Here is a 12,219-nt window from a genome sequence, read left to right on the forward strand (position 1 = left end):
TGCTGACTACGCCAGATTGTAACAGTGCCGAGAAGGGCCACACTACTTTAAGCAATTGTATGAATGACAGAGACGTGAGTTCCGTGTCAAAGCATATACAATCTTTTATTTTTTTCTTTAATCAACACAATAATCTTAAAATACTGGCAATAAAATCTCACACACCAGACAATGGCTTATGGGTGGTGCTGTCCCCTGATGGAGGTGTTCAACAGCAAACCCAATTGTACTGAGGTAAAACAAAATTAACAAAAACACTGCAAACCAAAATAAAACACAGCAAACAAAATAATTCACAGCAAACCAGAGAGAATCAAAGCAAACAAATGAAAACAGCAAACCAAAAGAAAACACACAAAAAGCAATTTAAAAATTACAGCACACACAGACAAGACACAAAAAAAAACAGGCTGTAACAACACTAAAGTGTGTGGTAGCTCACAATAGGACACACAATTACAGCCCTTAGATGAACAAGTAAACGAACACACAAACAAATCACGGGACCTTTGATGCAGCGTAGCGAACAGGCTCAGCATCATACACCCTGCACCTCAACATGCAAAGCAGCCAAGCGGGCAGCGGAATAAGCAGCTAATTGCAGGGCGGCAGTCACCGTGAGCAAACAGGAGGAACAAGAGGGAAAGAGGACAAAATGGCAACTCTGACCTCTCACAGTTAGATATCACACGGGCCTGAGTAGCTGGCACACACCACCAAAAAGGAAGCACACACCGCCGAGGGAGAGACTTCGTTTACCGAACCGTCTCGTGATGTATGCTGAGCAAAGATCAGCGAGCGCATCGGAGGGGATAAGATGGAGCACTACTGCTAGGCAGTTAGCGAACAAGCAGCCAGAGCAAGCAGCCAGTGGCAAAATGAATTCCCTCCGAGGCACAAGCACGAGGATTGTAAAAGCCAGAACCGCTAGTCTTGTATGTTCCTCTCAGCAAAAAAAAAAAGAGCATCTGTACAGCCATCCGGCTTTATACAGGTGTGGCTAGCAGTCACCCAATCACGAGCCCAGGTGAGGCACTGCTGAGGGACCGTCACCAAATTACCGTTTCATTCCAACCACGCACAGAGGAGGCGCAGATACAGCGACGGTCACCAAATTAACAGCACTACTGCTACATATACAGCGATGTAATGACGTGGCTTCTCTTAGCACCACGAGCTATGGAAAAGCAAACTGATTCTCAGCTGGCTCGCGAGTTGAACGAGTTGTGAACCAGCACTGGCCCCGAACCAGCCCTGGAACTGATTTGGTGGAAAAGAGGCATTAGACCCCCACCTCTGTTCAGTGATGGCCATTCCAGGTTGACAAAAATGGCTTCTTTAACTCCTTGCTCATACCAGCGATCCTCTCTGGCTAAAATGCATACGTTGCAATCCTGAAATGAGTGTCCTTTGTTGTTGAGTTGAAGGTAGACAGCAGAGTCTTGGACTGAGGAACTGGCTCTCCTGTGTTGAGCCATGCGCCTGTGTAGTGGTTGTTTTGTTTCACCAATATACAAGTCTGTGCATTCCTCACTGCACTGAATTGCATACACTACGTTGTCCTGTTTGTGTCTGGGTATTCTGTCCTTAGGGTGGACCAGTTTCTGCTTCAGGGTGTTACTAGGTCTGAAATGTACCGGAATGTTGTATTTGTAGAAGATCCTCCTGAGTTTCTCAGATAGACCAGAAATGTAGGGAATGACAATGTTCTTGCATTTGTTCCTGTTATCCTCCTTGTCTGTTCTGTTTCTTTTTCTGCTCTTGAGCAAAGACCAGTTGGGATATCCGCAGTTCTGAAGTGCTTTCTTGATGTGATTCTGCTCCTTCTCTTTTCCCTCTATCATTGTAGGGATGTTCTGAGCCCTGTGTTGCAAGGTCCTAATGACCCCCAATTTGTGTTCCAGTGGGTGGTGAGAGTCAAAGAGTAGGTACTGGTCTGTGTGGGGGGGTTTCCAGTAGACCTCGATGCTCAGGCTTCTGTCTTGTCTAATGTGTACATCACAATCCAAGAAGGCTAGATTATTCCCACTGACGTCCTCCCGAGTGAAGTTGATGTTAATATCCACTGCATTGATGTGCTTAGAGAAGGCTTCCACCTCATGGGTTTTGATTTTAACCCAGGTGTCATCCACATATCTGAACCAGTGGCTGGGAGCAACTCCTGAAAAAGTGGTCAAAGCTTTATGTTCTACTTCCTCCATGTAAAGATTGGCCACAATAGGGGATACTGGTGAGCCCATGGCGCATCCATGCTTCTGTCTGTAGAAACTTTCATTAAACTGGAAATAAGTGGTAGTCAGGCAGAGGTCAAGCAGGGTGCAAATCTGGTCCATGGTGAGGTTTGTTCTATCCAATAAGGTGCTGTCTCGAAGGAGTTGTTTTCTAACAGATTCAACAGCTTCTGTGGTGAGAATGCAGGTGAAGAGAGAAGTGACGTCATAGGAAACCATGGTTTCATCTGAGTCTAGTTTGAGGTCTGCAACTTTAGTAGCAAAATCTTGGGAGTTTTTGACCTGATGTGGCGTATTCCCAACGAGAGGAGCCAGGATGGTAGCTAGGTGTTTGGCAATGTTGTAAGTAACAGAGTTTATACTGTTGATGATAGGTCTGAGTGGAGCTCCTTCCTTGTGAATCTTGGGGAGTCCGTATATGAGAGGAACAGCTTCCCCAGGGTACAATCTGTAGTACAGAGATCGGTTGATGGTGTGGTCCTTTTCTAGTTGTTGCAGGCAGCTAACAACTTTCTTTTTGTAACAACTTGTGGGGTCCCGCCTCAAGGTTTCATAGGTGGTAGTGTCGCTGAGGAGACTGGTCATCCTGGAGTGGTAGTCTGCTGTGTTTAGCAACACTGTGCATCTCCCTTTGTCAGCAGGAAGGATGGTGATGTTCCAGTCTCTTTGAAGCAATGTAAGAGCCCTCCTTTCTTGGATGGTGAGGTTGGAGGGGGGTGCTTTCGCACTGGACAGAGCAGCTGATATCTTCAGCCTAAGTTGTTCTGCCTCTGTGTTGGTCAGATTGTTGTTTCTGATGGCTGACTCTGTGGCTGTGATGAGGTCTACCACTGGTATCCGCTCTGGTGAAACTGCAAAGTTAAGTCCCTTGGATAGAACATCTTTCTCTGGTTGGGTGAGTACCCTGTCGGATAAGTTCTTCACCCATTTCTCTTCTATGTCTGGTTGTGTAGCCTGGTCAGATTTCTTCCTCCAAGTCAGCACTTCTGTCTTGCTGGAGGAGGTGGTTTTAGACAGCAAAGTTTGAAATTTGCGCATCTATCGTTCCTTGCCTTTGGTATGTTGTGAAATCTGTGCCTTCTCAGCGAACTCAGAGACTCATTCCAAAACTTCACTGGGAAGAAGTACTGTCAACTCTTCAAACATCAGTTCAGTCTTGTTCTGGAGAGCATCGATGGTGAAATGTACTTGTCTCACTCTCTCGTTGAGAAGCTGCTTCTGGGCTTTCTGGAGGATTGTATCAGGTCTGTGTCCTTTGACCGTTGAAAACAGGCGTAGGCTAGTGGGGATAATGTTGGATTGTCAGCATCTCAGGTTGAAACGCAGGTGGTTTCTGTAGTCTGCCAGTTTTCTGGAAGTCCAACATTGGGATTTCAGGAGTAGCTAAGGGTTGAGTAGAAGTTGGGTTTAAGGCCTAGCCGAGACTAGTTTTAAACTACAGATCTTTTGTCTCTCGCTCTCCCTCATGCACTTTCCTTGTTGGCCATCCCCCTTTAGGCGAGGCCTCGCACAAGACTCGCGCATTCCATTCACATACTCACACACACACTCACACACACACTCTACACACACACTCTCACACACACATACTCATACACACACTCTCACACAGGCACACAAACACGTGATTTCCCTATCACATTTTAATATCCACTCGCCCCCACACTGTAAACTTGCATATAGCTTATTACTTCTGATCACCATTAGTGCCTTAGTTATCATCATATTCACTACTGATCCATATACATTGTATCACCATTTATATTGAATTATTCCTTGGCTGCTATTGTTGCTATATCTGATCAGTATTAGTTTGCTAATTCATGTCAGCTATTTCAATAAATGGTATCTTTGGATAAACTGTGTCCTGTCTATTGCTACAACATTCACTGAGTGCCAACCTCTGCCAAACAAGTATTCTAATTGCCTTTGCCCATTTGGTTGTTATATGAATGTTATAGATCTAGAGTAAACGTATTACATTAATGCTACAATACTCATGAAACTATAGCAACATCGCCACTAAGTTATTCCACTGATTTTAATAATTTAGCTATAAACTATTGGACACTTGAATTAATGATTAATAAATTTATGAGACTGATCCCTTTTTTTTACATGAGACTGATTTGATAAGCCTATTGCACCTACAAGGGTATATTCTAGTTCCTGTTCCACGCCTTGACTCAGTTACTCACATTTCAGCAGGCGCTTCAACACACACTTCAGCACAGGTAATGTGCTGAAGATATCCATTTCTGTTTCCGGTTGAGAGTATGCCATGCGCATTCTTGCTGCCGCTTCTCACCGGAGTTATTATTTTATTTTCCCTTTTGTTTTTCTTTTATGCATTTTTGTAGTTTGATTGTTTGTTTGGTTTTTGTTTGGGTGTTTTGTCCGCTGGTGGTGGTGTAGCTCTGGATCCAGTTTTAGGCTTTGGTTCCCTTCAGGCCTTGGTTTGCTATGGGTGATGCCTGTGCTCCTCACTATGGACTGCAGTGAGCTCGTTGCTCATTTTAACATCGTGATTGTCCAGCGCTGTTTGCGGCGGTGCTTTTGTGCTTGGCGCGGTGTTCTGAGCGATGTTGCTCAGTGGGATCGCGGCAGCTGTGCAGGCAGTTTGGAACATGCCAGTGCTCTGCATGGTGGTGCGTCTGTGCTTGCTTTGTGGCTCCATGGTGCAGTGTTCTGGGTGGTGTCGCCCAGCGGCATCGCGGCAGTTGTGCAGGCGGTGTGGGACTTGTTTTCGTGTGCCTTTTGGTGGGACTGTGGCTGCTACGCCATTGGAATTACATCCTGACCTTTATTTGATGGACTCCCCCCCCCCTTATAATTGTAAAGTGACCTTGGGTATTGAGAAAAGTGCTATATAAATATTATTATTATTATTATTATTATTATTATTATTATTACTTGCATTTGGTACCTGTTTGATGCTAAGCTTAATTTCCTTGTGTATTCCTTATTCTAGTTCTTGCCTGTTAGTGTAGATCTGTTTTTCTGTGTGTCCCTACATTTAATAAACCCCATTTGACTGCATGTGTCCTGCTCGTTCAGAATGCTTCGCCCCTAAAATGGATGCAGCAGGTGATTGGGGAGAGCACAACATCAGGGTCTCCATGCCCATGCTTGGTTCTGTGTGGCTTGTCCAGGCAGACCTGGATGGGCATCCCTGCACCCTGCCATGGCATAGGTTCTGCCTTCAATGGATTTCTACTCCAGTGCAAGTTCTTCTATGACAGCATGGCAATATGCTGAAACAACTCTTTCAAATTCTGGGGGGGTGGACGCAAGGAATTTTTTTAGAGGGGGATGGGGGGCATAGCTGATGCTTTCATGGACTCTCCAGTGGCCAACAAGGCAGCTGACAGGGAGACCTTTGCTCCAGAGCTCCCTCCAAAGGTCAACAGTGTGGCCAAGAAGGCACCCATTCCAAACTTTCCTCCAGAGACTGACAGGACAGCCTCTGCTCCAGAGCCCTCTCCAGTGATCATGAAGGCAACTGATGGGGAGGCTTTTGCTCTATGGCTAACTCCAAAGGATAACTGGGTGGCCTGCATTCCTGTACTCACTGCTCCACCTGGCTTTGTGGACGACATCTCTCTGCTTCCTGATTGCAAGAATGAAATCTTTGCTCCATCTCCAAGCTTCATGGAGGACGCCATCACCCTCCCAACTAAACCATGCGTGAGTAACATACCCACACCTGAGTCCTTGCCTGAGCCTGGATCCATGTTTTTGCACCAAGCCATGCCCAAGTCCAAGTCTCTGCCTCAGTTCATGTCTGAATCCATGTTCTTGTACTGAGCCATGCCTGAACCCAATCCTCCTTCTGAATCCATCTCCCTATATTTAACCCTGCCCAAACCTGAGCCTCCACCTGAGTCTATATTCCTGTTCCAAGCTATGCCCAAGTCCACACCTGAATCCATGTGACTGAATCCAAGGGTCTGCCTGAATCCATGTCCCTGTATTTAGCCCTGCCCAAACCTGAGCCTCCACCTAAGTCCATGTTGCTCTTCCAAGCCATACTCAATTCCCCACCTGAATAGGTTTTCCTGCACCAAGCAATGTCTGAATCCAAGCAGAACTCCAATGAGATGCTGTTCAGCACCAAACCCCTGCCCAAAGGCCCTAGTCCTCCTTGTTACTCCTCTGATCCATTTATATATTTAAAACCTTTTTTCTGTGCTTGATGTGAAGGATTGATTACTTTATTACTGTTAGTCTATTGTCAGTTTTACATTAGTTTTCACTAGTACATATCTAGTAGATATATTCTGACAGAATATATCTACTTCCTGTTCCATGCCAAGCTTAGTTTCCTCATAGATTCCTTCTTCTACCTCATGCCTGTTAATGTAGATCTGTATTTCTGTTTGTGTCCCTATGATTAATAAATGTCATTTGATTGCACATGCGTACTGCCTCAACCTGCTCGTTCATGACACATACAGTCCGTGGTTGCATTTTCTTGTACTACATTCACTTAAAGCATATACGCAGAGCCATGGCCTCATTTTCGTTTATAAATGCCATGAGACCTCAAGAATGGCACAGGAATAGTTTTAAGAGTTAACAATAAATCTAATATAGTAATCTTTATGATTAAAGTGATCTATATTGGTAGTGGTCTGAGTGAATGACCTTGACGTCTGTAACGTCACAACAGGAAGTCTATCGGTCTCATCGATACTTCTGCTATACTAAAACACAGAGCTGACTGCAACTCTGATCCTCCATTTTGAGCTAATTTATCATCATGGCATGTAGATGTGTTTTTGGCTGGTGCAGCAACACTACAGAAGCTGGATTTATGTTGCTTTCATGGTCCAGGAATGTTTAAACTGCAAAGATTTGGAAGCATTTTGTGAGTTCATGGGCACACTGGGCGCCTATGAAGTGGTCTCTCCTCTGCTCTGCACATTTTACTGAAGACTCATACGAAACCTCTGATCTGTTGAGGAGTGCTGGCTATAAGCCCATATTGAAAGAGGGTGCAGTACAAACAATTAAAGAAAAATAAAACTACAAGAAAAGGAAAATATTTTTTAAATTAATTAATTTATTTATTTTAAAAGGAAAGTAAGTTCAGTTGCACCAGTCCTCCTGGAGTGAGCCAAGGGTTGTTGCTAAAACCCGGTGTAGGGATGGATTGCCATGCCCCTAACCATAGTAACCATTTATGAACACACTAATCCCTGTACTCGACGCCATGTTCTATCTCCACCCATTCTTCTGACTCCCTGTAATGGTATTGGATACAGAGATGATACCGGATACCAAATAGAGTGATGTCACAACTGTGCTTTAAACTCACGGCAGAATCGAAATTCTTTCTCTCTGGTGGTGGATTCCACGTGTGAAAGAGAGAAGCCGATGCATCGGTGCTACAGAAGGACGAAGAACAAAGAACGGGCTATTGATACCGGACCTTTAGCCAAAGTTCAATGTATTTGACCTTTGCAAAGTTTTAATAATAACTGAACCGGTTAGATACTGCAGCCCACGCAATATTTCAAAGAGAAAAGGTGACCGGATCCCTTTTCCCTTTCTCAACATCGACAAACTATAAATAAGATTCCTTCCAGATCATTGGATGACCAATGGAACACTGAAGATCTTCAGCTGATGAGCTGTTTTCGTGAGAGGAACAGAACTGTTTTTTCCTTGGACCTGCACTCTGCGCTGTTGTCGGATAACAGAAGGCGCGCTTTCAGCTGCCAAGAGTGATCTCAAGTAAGGCTGGCATCTGGGCAATTGTTAGTCTTAGTTGTGGCTAGTTAATGTGAAGAGTGTTGTTTATTTGAATTCATTTATGGTTTAAATGTATGCATTTTGATTCACATGAAAGTCGGTCTTAGACCACGTGTTGTTTGATTTACTTTGTTTACTATCTGTATTTAGTTAGATCATGCATGCATTCTCTCTCTCTCTTATTAACTCCCTCTGTCGTACTCCACTCCTCAACATTGGGATTTCAGGAGTAGCTAAGGGTTAAGTAGAAGTTTGGGTTTAAGGCCTAGCCGAGACTAGTTTAAACCACAGATTCCTTTTCTTCTTTTTTTTAACTCTCCTTGTTGACCATCCCCCTCTAGACGGTGCTTGGCACTGCATTCCATTCGCATTCCATACACACACACACACACACACACACACACACACACACACACACACGTGATTTCCCTATCACATTTTAACATCCACTCGCCCCTACACTGTAACACTGGCATATAGCTTATTACTTCTGATCACCATTAGTGCCTTAATTATCATATACACTACTGATTCTTATTTGTATACATTGTATCACCATTTATATTGAATTATTCCTTGGCTGCTATTGTTGCTATATCTGATCAGTATTCGTTTGCTAATTCATGTCAGCTATTTCAATAAATGGTATCTTTGGAATAAACTGTGTTCTGTTTATTGTTACAACACCCACTGAATGCCAACCTCTGCCGAGTAAGTATTCTAATTGCCTTTACCCATTTGGTTGTTATATGAATGTTATAGATCTAGAGTAAACATATTACATTAGAGCTACAATACTCATTAAACTATAGCAACATCAATACCAAGTTATTCCAGTGATTTTAATAGCTTAGCTATAAACTATTATGCCGCTTTTCCACTACAAACGCGGCTGAGCCGTGCCGTGCTGAGTCGAGCTGAGTCGAGCTGAGCGGGGCTGTTGGAGTTGCATTTCGACTACAACCGCGCTGAACCGTGCTGGCTGGAAGTGGGTGGACACATTGGGTGGAGTTAGCGAAAGTGGGTGGACGTCACGTGATGTCGTTAAGCAGCGCAAACAGTGACATCAGTGACAGTGGCGGAACAAGTCAGAGCCGGGCCGGGGGCGGGGCAAATGACTGGGCCCTTTATTAAAGCTTATCATAACATCATTTTAGGCTACAAAATGTCCGCAACTGCGGTGTTTACCAATTTCAACACTACCGGGTGCAACTATGTTATTTAGTACATCAAGTCCTTCAAACGAACATGTAACTCAGAAACAAAAAACATTAGGATACTGTACATGGCTCATAATAAAACATCAATAGCCTATACTGCGCACATTATTTGAAGGGCATACGAATGAGCGCTCAGAGGTTGCAACGGTGACAGGAAGAGTCAGAAATAAAAGGAGGGTGGTGCAAACCTCACTGAATGCACTGTGTTTACCAATTTCAACACTACGGGGTGCAACTATGTTATTTTGTACATTAAGTCCTTCAAACGAACATGTAACTCAGAAACAAAAAAACATTAGGCGACATACTGTACATGGCTCATAATAAAACATCAATAGCCTACTGCGCGCATTATTTGAAGGGCATACGACGAGCCTTGCGCTCCGCGAACTCGTCCACAATGCTCTGTATGTCACTGATTCAGTGAGCTTTTAAGCGGTAGTCTCACGACCCGAATAGTAAACAATAAACATGGAGGACATGGAGTCGTTAGTGTTGCTGGTCTTGGTGCTGTGGCTTGTTGTCACCGACAACGCGGACAGATACTGGCAAGAGCGTATAGATGAGGCGAGGCGCATAAGGCTTCAGAAATTCTCGTAATTCGTAATTCTCCTTCTTCCGGGTTTGCAGTGTTTACAGATCCCAGCGCGCTCGCGGGGCGTGTGTGGGCATGTGAGGACACTCCTCCTCACCAATCAGTGCACAGGGGAGTGTCTCCTCACGCCCCCAACCTCACTCGGCACGGCTTGGCTCGCTTCAGCCCCACTCCAAAACGGTGCGAGTTTTAGGGGCTAAGCAGGGCTGAAACGAGCTGAGTCGTGCTGGTTTTTGGTAGTCGAAACGCGAGCCGTGTCGGGCTGAAGCGAGCTGAAGTGAGCTGAAAAAGGGTAGTGGAAAAGGGCCATTAGACACTTGAATTAATGATTAATTAATTTATGAGACTGATCCCTTTTTACATGAGACTGATTTGATAAGTCTATTGCACCTACAAATTTTGGTGCCATGTGAGGATTGGTATTTTTGGCTTCAGTGATTTTTGTAGCAATAACGGATAAATTTAGTGTTGAGCCATTCCAGGCCTCTACTCGGTAATAGGCTAGTTAAGTGGAATTGCCAAGGCTATACCAGAGTGTATTTTGGGCTAATTGCAGTGTCGTGATAGTGTTGTTCAACTAACAGTCTTGTGTGTCAGTCATACTGTGAACACAGCTAGTGGGGAGTAAGTGATTGTACCACCAGTAGCCATTGGTAGAAACAAGTACAGTTGCCATAGTTAGTTGGCATATTTTTGAGAGTGATAGTAAACAAGATCCACAGGTTAGAAGCCTCACTTGTGCATTTTCTCATTTTTGCTGTTTGAGCGCAGCCTGTCTGTCATCGCCTCATAGCCACAACATTAGCTTACATTAAAAGGGGTAGACCGAAAAATAGTGCCCACGTCACTAGCTCATCAGGTGTAGGTCCATGCCTGAACCAGGCAGTCAGGATGAGCTGTAGAGCCCCATATACATCAGGAGCTGAGGAGGATAGCCTTCCTCCTCTGGAACCCGTCCCCCTCTCTGACTTCATCTCTGATCTCCTCAAAATCTCTCCTAAGGAAAGGGAAGAACTTGGGCAATTAACCCAGGATGAGTGTCAGACAGAGATTGACAGCTTGATACAATATGTGCAGAATCCCCAAAGCAGTGTAATCACCATCGAAGAGGTGGTAGGCAAGTTATTTCTGCTCCCTCTCCAACGTACCCATTTGGAGCTGGAAACACTCTGGGAGGAGAAGAGGAAGCTGGAAATGCTCCAGGGGGAGAACAAGGAGCTGAACGCCAGCCGCGACCAGCTAGACGCAATGAATCAGACCCTGCGGGATGAACTCAAGCTTACCAACGATTCACTAGAGGAGTGTGCCAATAGACTCCAGCTAGCTGAATGGTCTAGCAGGAAAGCTGCCAATGACCGGGCCCAGGAAGAAAGTCACAAAATGCGTGCCAGAGCCCAAGCGGTGCTTCAGGCACCATCCATGGAGGCAAAGGCAGAAACAGAGCCGAGAGCTGGGAGAGGGACGGAGTCTGACACAGACTCCAAAGATTTCTTGGTCGGTCACCAAACGCCCCCCCCCCCCTTTCCAAACCAAAGTGCCAGGCTGCTGCCCCCTCTCGGAATCCCGGCGGAGCGGAATCATGCCCACCTGCACTCGAGGGGCCCCCAAAGCTCCCGACCATTAAAAGGGAGAAGAAGAATAAGAAGTATTCAGCGGTAAACCCCACCTATGAACACTCATTCTCTTCCTCCTCCTCTTCTGATGAGTACCATGTGAGGTATCCCCCTCCATCAAACTCATCATCAAGTAGCTCAGAGAGTGAACCTCCCCAAAGGTCCAGGAGGACACAAAGGAACCATTCCCCTGGCCTCTGTATGCGCCAGCTTGACTCCTTTGCAAAGGACATCAAGCGATTCGACCCTGACAGCCGCAATTCCAACATTGAAGATTACCTCAGGGAAGTGGAACGTTGCCTCTCTGACCTGCCCCAAGCCACACCAAGGGAGAAATTGAAGCTTATCTGGAAGACAACCAGTAGAAGCATTCATGCATTCATTGAAACCCAGCTGCCCTGTATCCGCGACAAGTACTCCAGACTCTGCAAAGTTCTGCATGAAGAATACTCGACTTACACAGACGAGATGTTGGCGACCATCAGCGCCATCCAAATTAAGCATAAACAAGCAGAACCCCCGCGAGAGTATTACAGGTGGCTGAGGAATGCCTACTTCCAAGGCAGAAATGCACCAGGCCTGGAAGAAGACCAAGGTTTCAGATCCTTGTTTCTGCACAACCTTCACCCATGTGTGCACACTCACGTTATGCTAACGTGACGACAATGTGAGAAAACAATGCGGGAAATCAGACAGATGACCCAGATGGCATGGGAGACGGTTGTGTGCCCAACCGACAGACTGGATGAGGACATAAGGGTGCTCAACATACAGTCTCAGGGTAGCACACCATTGGAATTGGA

The sequence above is a fragment of the Neoarius graeffei genome, chromosome 1 (genome assembly GCF_027579695.1).
Source record: "Neoarius graeffei isolate fNeoGra1 chromosome 1, fNeoGra1.pri, whole genome shotgun sequence".
Taxonomy (NCBI): domain Eukaryota; kingdom Metazoa; phylum Chordata; class Actinopteri; order Siluriformes; family Ariidae; genus Neoarius; species Neoarius graeffei.